Source organism: Lepus europaeus, chromosome 20 (assembly GCF_033115175.1).
Source record: "Lepus europaeus isolate LE1 chromosome 20, mLepTim1.pri, whole genome shotgun sequence".
Lineage (NCBI taxonomy): Eukaryota > Metazoa > Chordata > Mammalia > Lagomorpha > Leporidae > Lepus > Lepus europaeus.
The window spans coordinates 9,991,619-10,005,598 of NC_084846.1; the positions used below are offsets into that span (position 1 = coordinate 9,991,619).

A 13,980-nucleotide genomic window follows, 5' to 3' on the forward strand; every position below is an offset into this window, starting at 1 on the left:
GGGAGGGCATCCTGGGGTTTCCGAGAACAACGAGGGAGCCAGGGTCTGGCCTGGGTCAGACACGGAAGCCAAGGAGGACAGTGTCAGCCCAGTGTCCGCTCAGCCTGGGACCCTGCCCACGGAAGCATCCCTCCAAAACACTTCTTAAAATGTGCTCACCTTTGTTTTATTTTTAGACGGAGAGGAAGAATTCCAACCACCAAGGGATCCGGGCTTTGGTTTGCTTAGTAGAAAGATAAGGCGGTGGGAGCGGAGGCCCTGCAAGGGCAGCTGTTTTCCCGAGTCCCGATCGCCACAGGGCAGCACCGCATCCTCATCAAGCCCTGCTCCGAGCCCCGCTTGGTCCCCCCAGGTCCCAGGATGAGGGTCCATGAGGCATAGGATCCACGCATATCCTCCACCCCGTAGGAACACCCCTCACCCTCAGGAAAAGCGAGGCTTCTACTCTCACGGGGATAGTCTTTCTAAGTCGTCTAGGAGTTGCTGAGAGGCTAAAGGCGCCTGTGGCCAGCCCAGAGCCCCGAGGGCAGCACCTGTCCCGCGCCTGGCTGGGTTCAGGGACCTGAGGACTCTGGGCAGCCTCAGTCCTGGGCGGCGCCAGTGCTAGCCTTGGCCCCGCCCCTCCGGCGCCGATTGGCCAGGCCGCGTTCTGGGGGCGGAGCCTTCGCCCCGCCTCCGCCGGACCCGGGAACCCTCCTGAGGCGGCGGCGGCGGGGACAGCGGAGCCATGACCGCCCTCGGTCCCGCTTCGGGGGTCCGCGCCGGCGGCTGGGGGCACGCGGGGCGCGCCGTGCGGGGACCGCCCCCGCCTCTGCCCTTCCTCTTTGTGGTGTTGGTGGCGGCGCCCGGCACTCGCCCCGCGGGATACGAGGTGAGCGAGCCTGCAGGCGGGAGCAGGATCCGGCCAGGGGAATCCCTGGGGAGGGTCCGCGGGTGTGGACGGGTCCGATCTGGGGGTGCCTGGAGGGGCGGCGGGTCCCACACGGGATCCGAATGCGTGCGGGCTGCATGGAGGGGGTCCCCGCCTCCCCGGTCCCGGGCCGCTGGCCTGAGCTGTGCGAGCCCCGTGAGGGCGGTGTGGGGGCGGTAGGGGCGCTCAGAGAGAACCGGGGCTGTGGACGCCGCCTCCCTGAAGTCCACCCTGGCTCCTCCACTTACTGTGCCCAGGTCACTGCCCTCTGTGTGCCCCAGGACGCCCGCAGGACAGCTATGTGCGGGGCTGAACGCACCTCAGCCAGGGCGCTGATGATTTTCCCAGGGCGAGAGGGAGAGCCGCGCTGGGGGGCTGTGCGGGGTGTGTCCTGCCTGGGAGGGCCTGGCCTCCTCTGCACACAGTCAGGCTCAGGTCGGGCCCCTCCTCCCCCACCGCACCCCAGTGTCCATCATGCTGTGCACTGAGCTGGGCCCTTCCCCTACTCCACCTCTTTGCCCTGGGGGTACTGACGTGTGTGTGTGTGTGTGTTGGGGTCCCTGTGTAGACATGCCCCATGGTTCAGCCAGACATGCTGAACATTCACCTGCTGGCCCACACACATGATGACATGGGCTGGATCAAGACAGTGGACCAGTACTACTATGGGGGTAAGTACTCGGTGGGTGTGGCCCCAGACACCCATTGTGGGTCTCTAACCCCTTCTGAGCCCTGGACAGCAGGGTGGGGGCAATGCCTAGCATGGGCTCCTGTGTGGAGGAGGGTCCTCCTGGCTCTCCTGGTCCCTGAGTGCCCGACCCTGTGTCCACAGCTCAGAATGAGCTCCACCACGGGGCCGTGAAGAACATCCTGGACTCCGTCATTTCTGCCCTGCGGGCAGAGCCCAGCCGCAGGTTCGTCTACGTGGAGATGGCCTTCTCTCGTTGGTGGCACCAGCAGACGAACGCAACCCAGCAAGCTGTGCGGGAGCTGGTGCGCCAGGGTGAGCCTGCCCCAAGGATGGGGAAATGGAAGCCCAGCTCAGCTTCCTCCTGTAACCCTGGCTTCTGAGACAGGGAGTGAACACTTTTCTCCTCTCATCCCAGCACCACTCTCCCTAGCCCGGCTCCCAGCCCTTGACCCTGACCTTGCCATTCATGCACAGGGCGCCTGGAGTTTGCCTGGGGTGGCTGGGTGATGAACGACGAGGCGGCCACCCACTATGGTGCCATCGTGGACCAGATGACGCTGGGGCTGCGCTTCCTGCAGGACACGTTCGGCGATGATGGGCGCCCCCGTGTGGCCTGGCACATCGACCCCTTTGGGCACTCTCGGGAACAGGCTTCGCTCTTTGCACAGGTGCTGTCTGGACCCATCTTGGATCCACTGCTTCACTCGCTCTGACTCCTCCCTCAGGCACTCAAGCCCCCCGCCTTTTCCCTACCATCTCCCTCGGACCAAGTCTTGTCTCAGTGACTCCCAACACCTTGGGCTGGCTGTCAGTCCTGTCAGGTACCAACCCACAATGGTCCCCTGTCTTCCCCACTGTCCTTCTCAGTTTTCCGACCCCACCCCACTTGCTAGGATCCTGGCTCCACCCCAAGCTGAGTGACAGGTGGAGACCTGGGGTGCTCCATTCCCTGAGTTCTGACCCCTTCCATCCTCAGACTGTGGAAGGCCGTGTTGTTGTAGGGGAGGTAGCAGTGGATTCTGACTTTGGTCCCGCCTCCTCCCTGCTGTCACATGGTCTTCTGATCCTTCCTCAAGCTTGGAAATAAACTTAGTTTGAGCTCCACTGTCTAGCTGTGCTCTGCCCACCTCTCCTAAGCCAAGGGAAGCTTGATGGTTGTGGACTGGACACTCATTCTCAGTGCTCCCTCCTACCCCGCCCCAGATGGGCTTTTATGGCATCTTCTTGGGGTGCATGGATTACCAAAACAAAGAGCTGCAGGAGAAGCAGGAGATAGAGCTGGTGTGGCAGGCCAGCGCCAGCCTGCAGCCCCCGACTGCCGACCTCTTCATTGGTGAGGCTGGGGGGTGACCTAAGCCGTCCCCCGGCGCCCCAGGCTCACATGGGCCCTGGGCTTGACTGAGTGCACTGCTATCAGCGTCTTCAAATTCTTAGTCCATTCTGAACCAGGACCTAGAATTTTCCGTTTGCACTGAGCCTTGCAAATTCCGTGCCTTAGGGGAGGTGTGGCCAGTTTGGACCCTAGGGCAGGTCAGGAGGGTGGGGTCCCTGAGTCTCGTGTGGCCCGCAGGTTTGCTCCCCACTGTTTACGACCCTCCAAAGCACTGTGCTGGGACCTGGTGTGTGATCGTGACAGCTCCATGGTGGGCGACCCTTTCAGCCCTGAAGACGATGCTGATGTGTTGGTTGATCACTTCCTGGATGTGGCCGCTGACCAGGTAACCGGGTGTCCAGAACCGGAGAGACTCTCACTGTCTTCCACTACAGCTAGCTCCTCATGGTCCACCGTGGCTCCCAGGCTCCAGCCATTCCATCTGCATTTGAACCAGTGGGAGAGGGAAAGGGGGAGGGACCGCTGCTCACCCCGCCCTGATGTCTTTCCCTGAGACAGACTGTGGTCCCCCAGCCATGACAGCCTCAGGGAAGTTGGGACAATGTAGTTTTTGCAGGGGGCTACGTACAAGGCTAGAACTCAGCTCTGAGGAGGGAGGGGAGGGGAGGTTGTGCGGGCAGCCAGCACATGGGCCTCACTCAAGACTTCTGGGCAGGGACTGAGGGGGAAGTGTGGACTTCACATCCAGGCAGGTCCTGGTAATGGCTGTGATTCCTGTGCAGTTTTGGGGTGGACCCTGATGGAGGCTTCTGGAGGGTTCACAGCAGGGGGCATTTGCACGCCTCCCCTCTGCCCAAGGCTGGGCTGACCCCCGCCCTCTGCCCTGTGTGTCCTCAGACGCCCTTGGTGCAGGAGGTGCACCAGAACTTCTCAGCCTGGTGTTCCCAGGTGGTTCGCCTGTACCGCGGACAGCGCCACCTGGAGCTGGAGTGGACGGTGGGGCCCATCCCTGTGGGGTGAGTGCCTGGGCTGGGACTGGGGCACAGTGCAGAGTGGGGTTGATTTATATTTTCAAATATGAAAGGAAGAAAGAAGGAGAGGGGCCCAGTGTGTGGGACAGGGGGTTCAGATGCTCCTTGTGATACCGACATCTACGTTGGTGGGTGGGTTCAAGTCCCGGCTGTTCTGCCTCCAAACCAGATTTCCTCTAGCATTCCTAGGAGAACCACAGACTATGGCTCAAGTATTTGACCACCTGCATCCATGTGAGACCCAGAAGGAGTTCTGGGCTCCTAGCCTCAGCCTGGCCTACGCCTGGCCATTATGCTCATTTGGGAAATGGACTGGTGGATAAAACATATCTTTCTCTCTGACACTCTGCCAATAAATAAAAAATAAAAATCTTTAAAAAATTATTTATATGGCCAGCACCGTGGCTCACTAGGCTAATCCTCTGCCTGTGGCGCTGGCACCCCAGGTTCAAGATCCAGTTGGGGCACCAGATTCTGTCCTGGTTGCTCCTCTTCCAGACGAGCTTTCTGCTGTGGCCCGGGAAGGCAGTGGAAGATGGTCCAAATGCTTGGGCCCTGCACCCACATGGGAGACCAGGAGAAGCACCTGGCTCCTGGCTTTGGATCGGCACAGCGCGCCAGCCATAGTGGCCATTTGGGGATGTGAATCAGCAGAAGGAGGACCTTTCTTTCTGTCTCTCTCTCTAACTCTGTCTGTCAAAAAAAATTATTTATATAATTCCAAAAGTAGAGAGACAGAGAGAGTGACAGATAGAAAGAGCTCTCCATTCCACTGGTTCCCTGAGAGAGACCTGTAGACAGATTTCTCCATCTGCTGGTTCACTCCCCAGATGTCTCAAAGACCTAGAGCTAGGCCAGGTGCAAGCTGGGGGCTAGGAATTCAACCTGGTCCCTATGTGGTTGGCAGGGCTGTCACTGTCCCTGCCTGTCTCTCGGGGTCTGCATCAACAGAGGCAGGAAGCAGGAGCACAGCTGGGACTCAGGCCCAGCACTGTGATACGGGTGGTGGCGTCCCAACTGGCGTCTTAGCCATTGCCCCCAACATCACTGCTGAGAGTGAGTTTAAATGAGGCTCACGAGCTTGCTATCCCATTGGGTACAGTGACAAGTGGGGAAAGGAAGTGATCAGTTGCTTCGACACGTGGCTGGACACCAAGGGCTACTTCTGCACAGACAGTAATTGCCGGGAGACTCTGAACAGGAGGTGACGGGGATGCAGGGCGCCCTTGGGGCCCGGGTGATGTGTGGGGGCCCAGGGATGGGGGCTCTAGCAGATGGTGTGCATATGAAGCGCCCCTCATTGGCGCCATCTCTTGTGTGCCTGGGGCTGGGGCTGGCTCCCCACCCCGCCTTCACACTCACCCCTGCCCCAACCCCCACCCAGGATGGGAAGAAGCAGCTGCCGGTGCTGATGGACCGCTGCCAGGGGGGCAGCAGCCTGCAGGACGGCTCCCTGGAGCTCATGGTGAGTGGGGTAGGGGAGCTCCAGCCACCGTAGAGTCCTCCCACCATTTCCCTCGGGACTTTGGACAAGGATACTGCTGGACCCCCACCCTCTGCTGGCCACTCTCCCCCAGGTGCACCGAAGGCTGCTGGAAGATGACAGACGTGGCCTGAGGGAGCCGCTGCTGGAGAGGAAGTTGGGGTCGTGGGTGCAGGGGCGCCACCTCGTGCTGCTGGACGCGGTGGGTACGGTGGCTGCGGGTACCGGCTGCTGGTGAAGGAGGCCCTGGCCCCACAGGTGGTGCTGGTGCCGGGGGATGGGGCCCGGTACATTCCTAGAGCTGCCGTGTGCACACAGGTGAGGGCCAGTGAGATGAGGAGGTTGGTTGTGTGCCACCCCACTGGACCTTAAAAGCTAGGTACAGCTTGAGCTCCTGCCCCTTCACCTCCTGCTTGTCTTGGTCCGGCCCCATCTCTCTTCACCAAGTTCCCACTGCCCGTCCAGCTCTCCCCTTGTTTTCCTCATCTGGCCCCACCCCTTCAGCCCTGTGGTTCCGGCCTCTGGCCTGCTCACTTCCGGGCTTGCACCTGTACTGCCCAATTTGGATCATCCCATTCCTCTCCTCGGCTCAGCTCTCCATGATTCTTCCCATTCTTTTCAGCTGTGCCCCGCCCCTCCTCCACCAAGCCCCGCCCCTCTCCAACTCAGCCCCACCTCCGTCTCCCCGCAGTTCTCAGGGCTGTGACGGGAGCTCCCGCCCTCTGTGCACCTGCTCACCCTGGCCCGCTGGAGCCCAGAGACGCTGCTGCTGCACTTGGAGCACCAGTTTGCCAGCAGGGAGGACTTGGGCCACAACTTGAGTTCCCCTGTGACCTTGGATTTACAGCTGAGGAGAGCAGAGGTGCGAGACAGACCGGAAATGGATGCGAGCAAGAGACGAAGTGGTGGGGGGAGCCATGTTGGCCCCCACTGATTGGATCCTATCCACTGTTCCCGCAGACCTGTTCTCCAGCTTCACCATTACCTGCCTGCCAGAGACCGCGCTGGCTGCCAACCATCTCTGGGCCAGCGCCTCCACGCTCAGGCTGAAGTGGGCCCCAGACACCGGTGGGCACCTAGCGTGGGAGGGGTGGGCTCCTGCCTGGGGCTGGCAGCCGGGAGTGGTGTATGAGGCATGGGAATGTGGGCCGGGATCCAGTATAGAACCTGAGGACCCTGGGCAGATCCAGGCTCGGGGCTTCAGGGTCCAAAGTGGGCTCAGCACAGGAGCAGTAGGTTGTGTGGGTTGAGCATTCAGGCCTGGGAACAAGTTGTCAACTCTATCATGTGCTCAAAATCTGTAGTTTGCCGGACGATCTCGAGACATGCACATCCAGAGAGGAGTGTGGGTGTTAGTGCCACCTTCGCCCCAGAAGGAACTTTATGGCTTTACTGTCCCGGGAAATGGCTCACAGCATATTTCTGGAGGATTTGATTATATAGGGAATCACAGCTGATTGAGGTACAGCTGGCATGGTTTAATTCTGCTGTGACAGAAGATACTGGATGAGGTTTCATAGCCGCCATGAAGGCGTCTTGTCGGAGGCCACCTGACAAACCACAGGGAGACGCAGCACTCAGTCAATTCATCACCACGTTTATTGCCTCATCGCGTTCCAGGCCAAAGTAGGGGGCCCGGCGATGAGGGACTGGAGGCTGTCTCCCTGGGGAAACTGTTCAGCCTCCAGCAGCGAGCACCAAGAAACACAAGGATATATACCCCAGGCCCCATACAGATAACATTCATTGTGTGCAATCATGCATAGCACAGGCACGAAACAAGTTTACAAGGTAGCAAAGATCAGGGTACAAGCTCTGCAGATAGAGCAAAGAACATCATAAACCTTCATCAGAAGTCACATCCTGCCTGCAGGAATGTGGGATGAAAAATCTTGTGCCTACAGAACAAAAGCACAGGAAACAGGATTAGATAAGGGACAGCCTCAGCCTGCTGCATCTCATGTCGGGCCAGGGCCACTAGCCCCGACAGCGTCTTCCCTTCTGTTTCCATATTTTAACTGATCTTGTGGGTGACTTGTGGCTCGTCTTGGGAGGGGTGTGTGTGCCGCTTCTCGGATTTCTTGGTTTATAGTTTTCATCAGGTTTGCAAGACCTGGATTTCCTCCAATAGCATTTTCCCATTACCACCTCTCTTCTCCCTTTCTCTGGGACTTGGCCGAGCTTGAGACGTCTCTGATGTGACATCACAGGTGGCTGGGTGCTGTTGGTCTTTCCTGGGTGCTCACTCACTCTCTCTCTCCCCCCTCCCCCCTTCCTCCTTCCCTCTCCACATGGGCCAGTCTGAGCTTAGCTGTGACATGTGTGCACCACACTCTGGGCAGACTAATTTGAAAAAGGAAACATACGCACATCTTATCAACACTGTGGGTTACACTGTAGAACAGAAGTTGTTTCCAGTGTATCAGATTCAGTGAATGATGTTGCAATTGGCTGTGTGCATTCAGAGGAATCTCTGGGGCTGGTGTTGTGGCACAGTGGGTAAAGCCTCCACCAGCAGCGTCAGCATCCCATGTGGGCACCGGTTCTTGTCCTGGCTGCTCCTCTTCCTGGCCTGGGAAAGCAGCAGCAGATGGCTCAAGTGCTTGGGCCCCTGCACCCACCTGGGAGACCCGAAAGAATCTGCTGGCTACATTTGGAGAGTGAACCAATGGATGGAAGATTGTGTGTGTCTGTTTCTCTCCCTGTTACTCTGCCTTTCAAATAAATAAAATCTTTGAAAGACAAAGTACTTTGTGTGTGGCTGTACTGTGTTTCTGTTGAACAGGGCTGGTCTGGGATCCATCATCCTATCACATTCATGACGGTCGCATCAGCAGAGAATGAGAGTTCTGGAAGCCGAGTGACCATGACACCTGCTGTTGAGCCTTGTTGGGGTGAGTGAGCAGCCTTGGTTTTAGGACTAAGGAGCAATCCTTCTGGGGTCTCCTGGATGGCCCGAGTTCCCCATGTGGCCCAGTAGGATTTGGCTGTGTCTCCCCACGGGAGCTCTGAGGGTGTTTCCACGTGTGTTCCCACAGGGGCCTCTTGGCCAGGCCATGTGGCGCCCCCTGTGGGTCTCTGCCTGTGCAGCACTGCCCCCAGCAGCCAGGGTCTTGGCTCCCTGCCCTGGTTCTGTTCCACGCTGCCATCTGAAGGCTCCCCCCCCCCCAGGTGGGGCACAGTCCCTCAGCAGCAGTGCAGAATAGGTGTTTGTGCAGTGGTCACAATGACATGCAGAGGACAGGGGACTCCACTGTGGCCCTGGGGTGGGCCGCTGCTGTCAGTTTACTCTCTGCCTTCTGCTCGGGTTTATTTAAAATTTATTTATTCATTTAAAGATTTATTTGTTTATTTGAAAGAGTTACAGAGAGGGAGGGAGAGACAGAGGGATCGTCCATCCTCTGGTTCACTCCCCAGGTGGCCACAATACCCAGGGCTGGGCTAGGCTGAAGCCAGGAGCCAGGAGCTCCATCCAGGTCTCCCACACGGGTCATCTTCTGCTGCTTTCCCAGGCCATCCTCAGGAGCTGGATGGGAAATGGAGCAGCTGGGACGTGAACTGGTGCCCATATGGGATGCCAGCCCTGCAGACAGAGGCTTGGCCACTACACAGCATTGGCCTCATTGGTCACATTTCTGAACATGAACTTGGGATAGAATTAAATGATGTCAAGTTTAATGCAGCATTATCTAATATTAAATGCTAAAATCATAATGTTAAAGCTTATATGAAAAAAACAAACATTGCAATGATGGCAAAATTTCTGTTTAAAAGTAGTGGGTGGGGATGACATAGTGGCATAGTGGGTACAACCAGCTACTACGGGTGCCATAGGGGTGCTGGTTCATGACGTGGCTGCTCCACTTCTGATCCAGCTCCTTACTAATGCACCTGAGGAAGCAGCAGATGGTCCAAGTCCCTGGGCCCCTGCACCCGGGTGGGAGACCTGGGAAAAGCTCCTGGCTCCTGGTTTCTACCTGGCTTCCACCTGGCTCAGCTCTGGCCATTGTGGCTGTCTGGGGAATGAAGCAGTGGATAGAAGATTCTCTCTCTCTCTGCCTCTGCCTCTGTCTCTGCATCTCTGTAACTCTGCCTTTTTTTTTTTTTAAATCGATGACCAGGGCCAGTGCTGTGGCACAGCAGGTTAACACCCTGGCCTGCAGTGCTGGCATCCCATATGGGTGATGGCTCAAGTCGTGGCTGCTCCACTTCTGATCCCGCTCTCTGTTTTGGCCTGGGAAGGCAGTAGAAGATGGCCCAAGTCCTTGGGCTCCTGCACCCGCATGGGAGACCTGGAAGAAGCTCCTGACTCCTGGCTTTGGATTGGCTCAGCGCTGGCTGCTGTGGCCATTTTGGGAGTGAACCAGTGGATGGAAGACCACTCTCTCACTGCCTCTCCTCTGTGTAACTCTGACTTTCAAATAAATAAATAAATCTTAAAAAAATCGATGACCATTGTAAATGATTCACAGAGATGTCATTCTGAACAGAGACCCCAGACCCACAAGGGCACATTCATGCCTGCTTTTAAGCCCCACCCCCACCCCCTAAAGCTGGGGCATCTGCAGGTCTTGCTACTGCCTGAACCCACGGCTGCGGCTGAGCCAAGGACACGCAGCCCTGCACACCTGCGGCAGGTTCTGGGAGGGGTCCAATTCACGTGTTCCCACACACACCCACTCCTCAGAGGACTTGAGCTGATCTCAGGTGCCCCTTTGCCCCAGGTTAAAACCTTCAGGCCTGAGTGCTTCCCTGAGCTGTCTCTGGGATTTTCTCTCTAACTCCATCCCTATGTCATCCCGGCACCACCTCCTGGAGGAGGGAATGCTGGCTGTGGGGCCAGCTGGTTGTGCTGGCCATGGCCACACCCTCACCTTGACCCCGAGTAGCACCCCGCTGGTGTGTGTGTGTGTGTGTGTCCCTCTGCATGAGATCACCTTGCACATGCTGCTCTCTGGTGTGCATGTCTTTGTAGAAGAGGATAGATTTGTCCACACAAATCCTGCAGGTGACGTGCAGGTGAGCGTTGTGAGCCTGTGAGGGAAGCCTGATGGGGGACTGTTGGTGCAGATGCGTTCTACCTTTGGGACAGACAAGCTGAGAAACACTGCCTGTGTCATTTGATGGAGGAGCCAATCAGATTTCTGATAGATGAGGTGAACCTGTAGTGTACACACACACATATGCCACAGTCTTCCAAGTCTCCCAACAGGAATTTCACAGCAGTGACTCCCCTCACCTCACCCCAGCAGGTGCCTGTGCTCAGGCAGGGGCGACAGAGAGAGGACTGTCTCAGGCCAGGGCAGTGTGCAGGCCCCAGGCTATAAAGTGGGTCAGCAGGTGTGGTTTTCAGTCTTGGGGCCCCTGGGAACTTTGGGAGACCTCACCCCACGGCGTGACCCAAAGGCGGAGCGCTGAGCCAGAGGGCACCGTGGGTGGCTGTGGGCTCGCCTGGCTGGGGACACCACTCACCAGAGAGAGAGAGAAGAGGCCTGGAGCTGGGGGTTCTGCCTCATGCCTCTGCAAGCGCTGTCACGTCACTTGGCGCTCGGTCACCCCCCCCCCCACCAAGATGTTAAGAGGGGGTGGTTGGTCTGGGCAGAGTTTGTGTGCTTGGATCCCTGGGCTCCCTTGGGCGCAGCAGTGAACCGGGTGCAGTCCCCTTGTCCCTTGACAAGGGCTGGACCCAGCCTGGAAAATAAATCATCAGGGGTTTTGGCAGCCTGTGTTGAGGGCACCTCCTCTGCCTCTTTCTCACCTGGTGTTCACAGAAGCTTCACGCATGTCTGTGTCATTTGTCCACAGATGGGGGGGGGCACTGGTTGGTGGCAGTGCCTCTGCTCTGGGCTTTCACCTCCGGGAGACCCTGTGCCCCGAGGTCATCTGCTGCAGGTCAGTCTCATGAGGCACTTTCCCTGCCTGCACCTGCGATGCTGGGATGTCTCAGATAGAAATGGTGTGGGTTCCCCATGTCCCAGAAACCACACTAATAAATCCACGGCATGTGGGAAGGAACTGGGTCCAGGGCCAGTCCGTCAGAAGCACCTGGTAAAACCACCTGAGGGCAGTGCTGAGGAGGACTCCTGGATAAGGTGTATCACAGTGGGAGGTGCCAAGCAGGATGGGCAGGGAGGGAAGTGTACGGGTTGACTGGAGGACAACAGGCCCCAGCTTCCAGAGGCCTCCCCTCCCCTCCCAAAGGGTCACAGGCCCCCCCCATCCCAAGCTGTGACCCCCACAATTGAAATGTCAACCAGGGACCCTTGTGGGAGCTGTGGTGTCCAGGGCTTCTCCCAAGAGGTGGGAACGCACAAGTCCAAACTCCGGGAGGAAAGCCAGGCTTCGGTGCGGTGCAGCCGAGGTGCAGGGAGGCCCCCCCGTTCACCATGCTGGCCTCTTCCAAGACCCCAGTCCCCAGATATGCCCAGGGGCCTGCAGCCTCAGGTGCCTCAGCTGGGGTTGGAACACTTGGGTGCAGGGGCCCAAGAACTTGGGCCATCTTCTACTGTTTTCCCAGGCCATAGCAGAGAGCTGGATTGGAAGTGGAGCAGCCAGGACTGGAACTGGCGCCCATATGGGATGTGGGCACTGCAGGAGGAGGCTTTACCTGCTATGCCACAGCGCCAGCCCCAAGACAGAGGGATTTTTAGAAAAGCTCTCATCAAATAGGGAAAGCCTGGGCTCTGAGATCTTCAGCCGTCGGCACCACCCTTTTCCTGGCCTCAGATTCCGCTTGCGCGTGTGAGCCCTGAGCCTCCCAAAGTTCCCTCCTCTGTTGGCCGTGGCCTTGTCACTGCGCACGGTTGGGGGTCCTTTGCCTTCAGGAACATATGGAGCATTGCCGTCTGCTCACCGCTCACCTCCTCACTGGGTTTCCACACCCTGCTTCTCTGCAGGCTGGAACCTCACACAGGGGTCTGCATCTGAGGCCCTGGACTGGACGCCTGCCTATTCAAGGCATTGAAGCCCCCTTTCTGAGGGCTGTTGGGTGGCTTGGACTCCCCAGGACCCTTTCCCAGGCTTTCTTGGCTGCATCCAGAGCCCTCTCTGCTCTTTGCTATTGGCTCAGGAAGAGCCTGAGGGCCTGGCCAGATGCCCCCCGGGGATGGGACATGGATCATGAGCCGAGTGTGAGCTCCTGGCTTGTCATAGCCAGCTTGTGTCTTCTCACAGGCTGGGGACAGGCTGGAGGGGTTTGACTGAGACACGGGAGTGAGTGCAGTTCCTGGCTTTCTTTTCTGCCTCTCTGCTGGGTTCCCTCCGTGGCCTAGGCCGTGGCTGGAACCTGCCCCAGGCCTGTGCTCAGCCTCTTTCTGTTGCTTATGACGGGAGGTCCACGCCAGTCTAGTCCCTGGTTTTGCAGCCGAAGCTCTCTACACAGTGAATGTGTCAGGTCTGACCTTGGGGCATGGCTTGTGCAAAGGATTCTGGGTGTTTGCTGCCTCTGCCCTGGAGGCCTCCCTTACCTCCTGCCCACACCCACTCTGTCACCTGGGCCTCCAAGCTCGGATACTTTTTATCCAGCACAGTTCACAGAGCGCTTGGTGTGCTGATCCCAGGGGCCCCGGGGCTGAGCAGCTCCGTATCCCACAGGGAAAGGGATGAAGAGGGAGCTACCCCTTGATAACAGAGGTCCCCCGCAGGCTGAGCACGGGGTCTCCAGGTCCTCGCTGTCAGCGGTGCAGTGCCCCTCTTGTAAACCCTGATGTCCGGGTGGTGCTGTTGGGAGACGCTTGTGCCCTGGGCAGGCAGAGCTGTGTGCTGGGGAGGGGTGGGCCCAGCACTGGAGGACTCCTGGCTGGGAGGCATCAGCTGCAGCACAGGGCACCAGACACACCCGCCGCTCCTTCCATGCGCTCACCTGTGCGCCTTGCTGTAGGTGTGGATCTTTCTTCAGGCAGAGTTCACAAGCCCCATGCTTTTAATTGCATTATCCTTGGGACCACGTTGTTTTAACCAGACAGTACCAAGCCAGGCATGGGGGCATGGGAGGCGGGTTCTGGATGGCTGGAGATGAGCAAGGACCCCAGAAGTGCCAGGGAGCCAGTGAGAGGATACCCCACTCCCTGGGGTGGAGGTCAGGGGCTGGGCAGTGGGCAGCGCCCTGGCTGCAGCACTGGACTGGAGAAGGGCCCTCGGAGAGATTCTCAATGGATGCCAGTAGAAAAGGCAGCAAAACTGTTCAGCCTGTGAAGGAAGCATCATGAAGCAGCTATGGCCATGGGGAGCAGAAAAGAAGTTTGTTACAGGGGCTGGGGAAGGGGCCCTCACCCCCGGGGGGGTAAGGGAGTGAGGGAAGCTGCAGCAACAGTCCTGGTCCCTGACACTGCCCCCTGCTCGCTCCCAATCACCCAAGCTGGTGCAGGGGTAGAGGGAGAGGCCCTCCTGGGCTGTGCTGCCCATGGCACACACAAGCCCGCCCAGCAGGAAGTCCTCATGCCTTGAGAATGCAGGGAGGGAAGACTGAAGGCCGCTGCCCAGAGAGACTGTGCAATAAGAGCTGGTCTCAGAGCTCTCTCCTGTCAGAGACGA

At 58.3% G+C, this 13,980-nt stretch overlaps 1 pseudogene; it reads left to right on the top strand.

Moving 5' to 3' along the window:
- The first annotated feature begins 727 nt into the window (after positions 1-727).
- LOC133749273 (lysosomal alpha-mannosidase-like) overlaps positions 728-13,980 on the top strand; it is a 156,299-nt pseudogene continuing 143,046 nt past the window's right edge.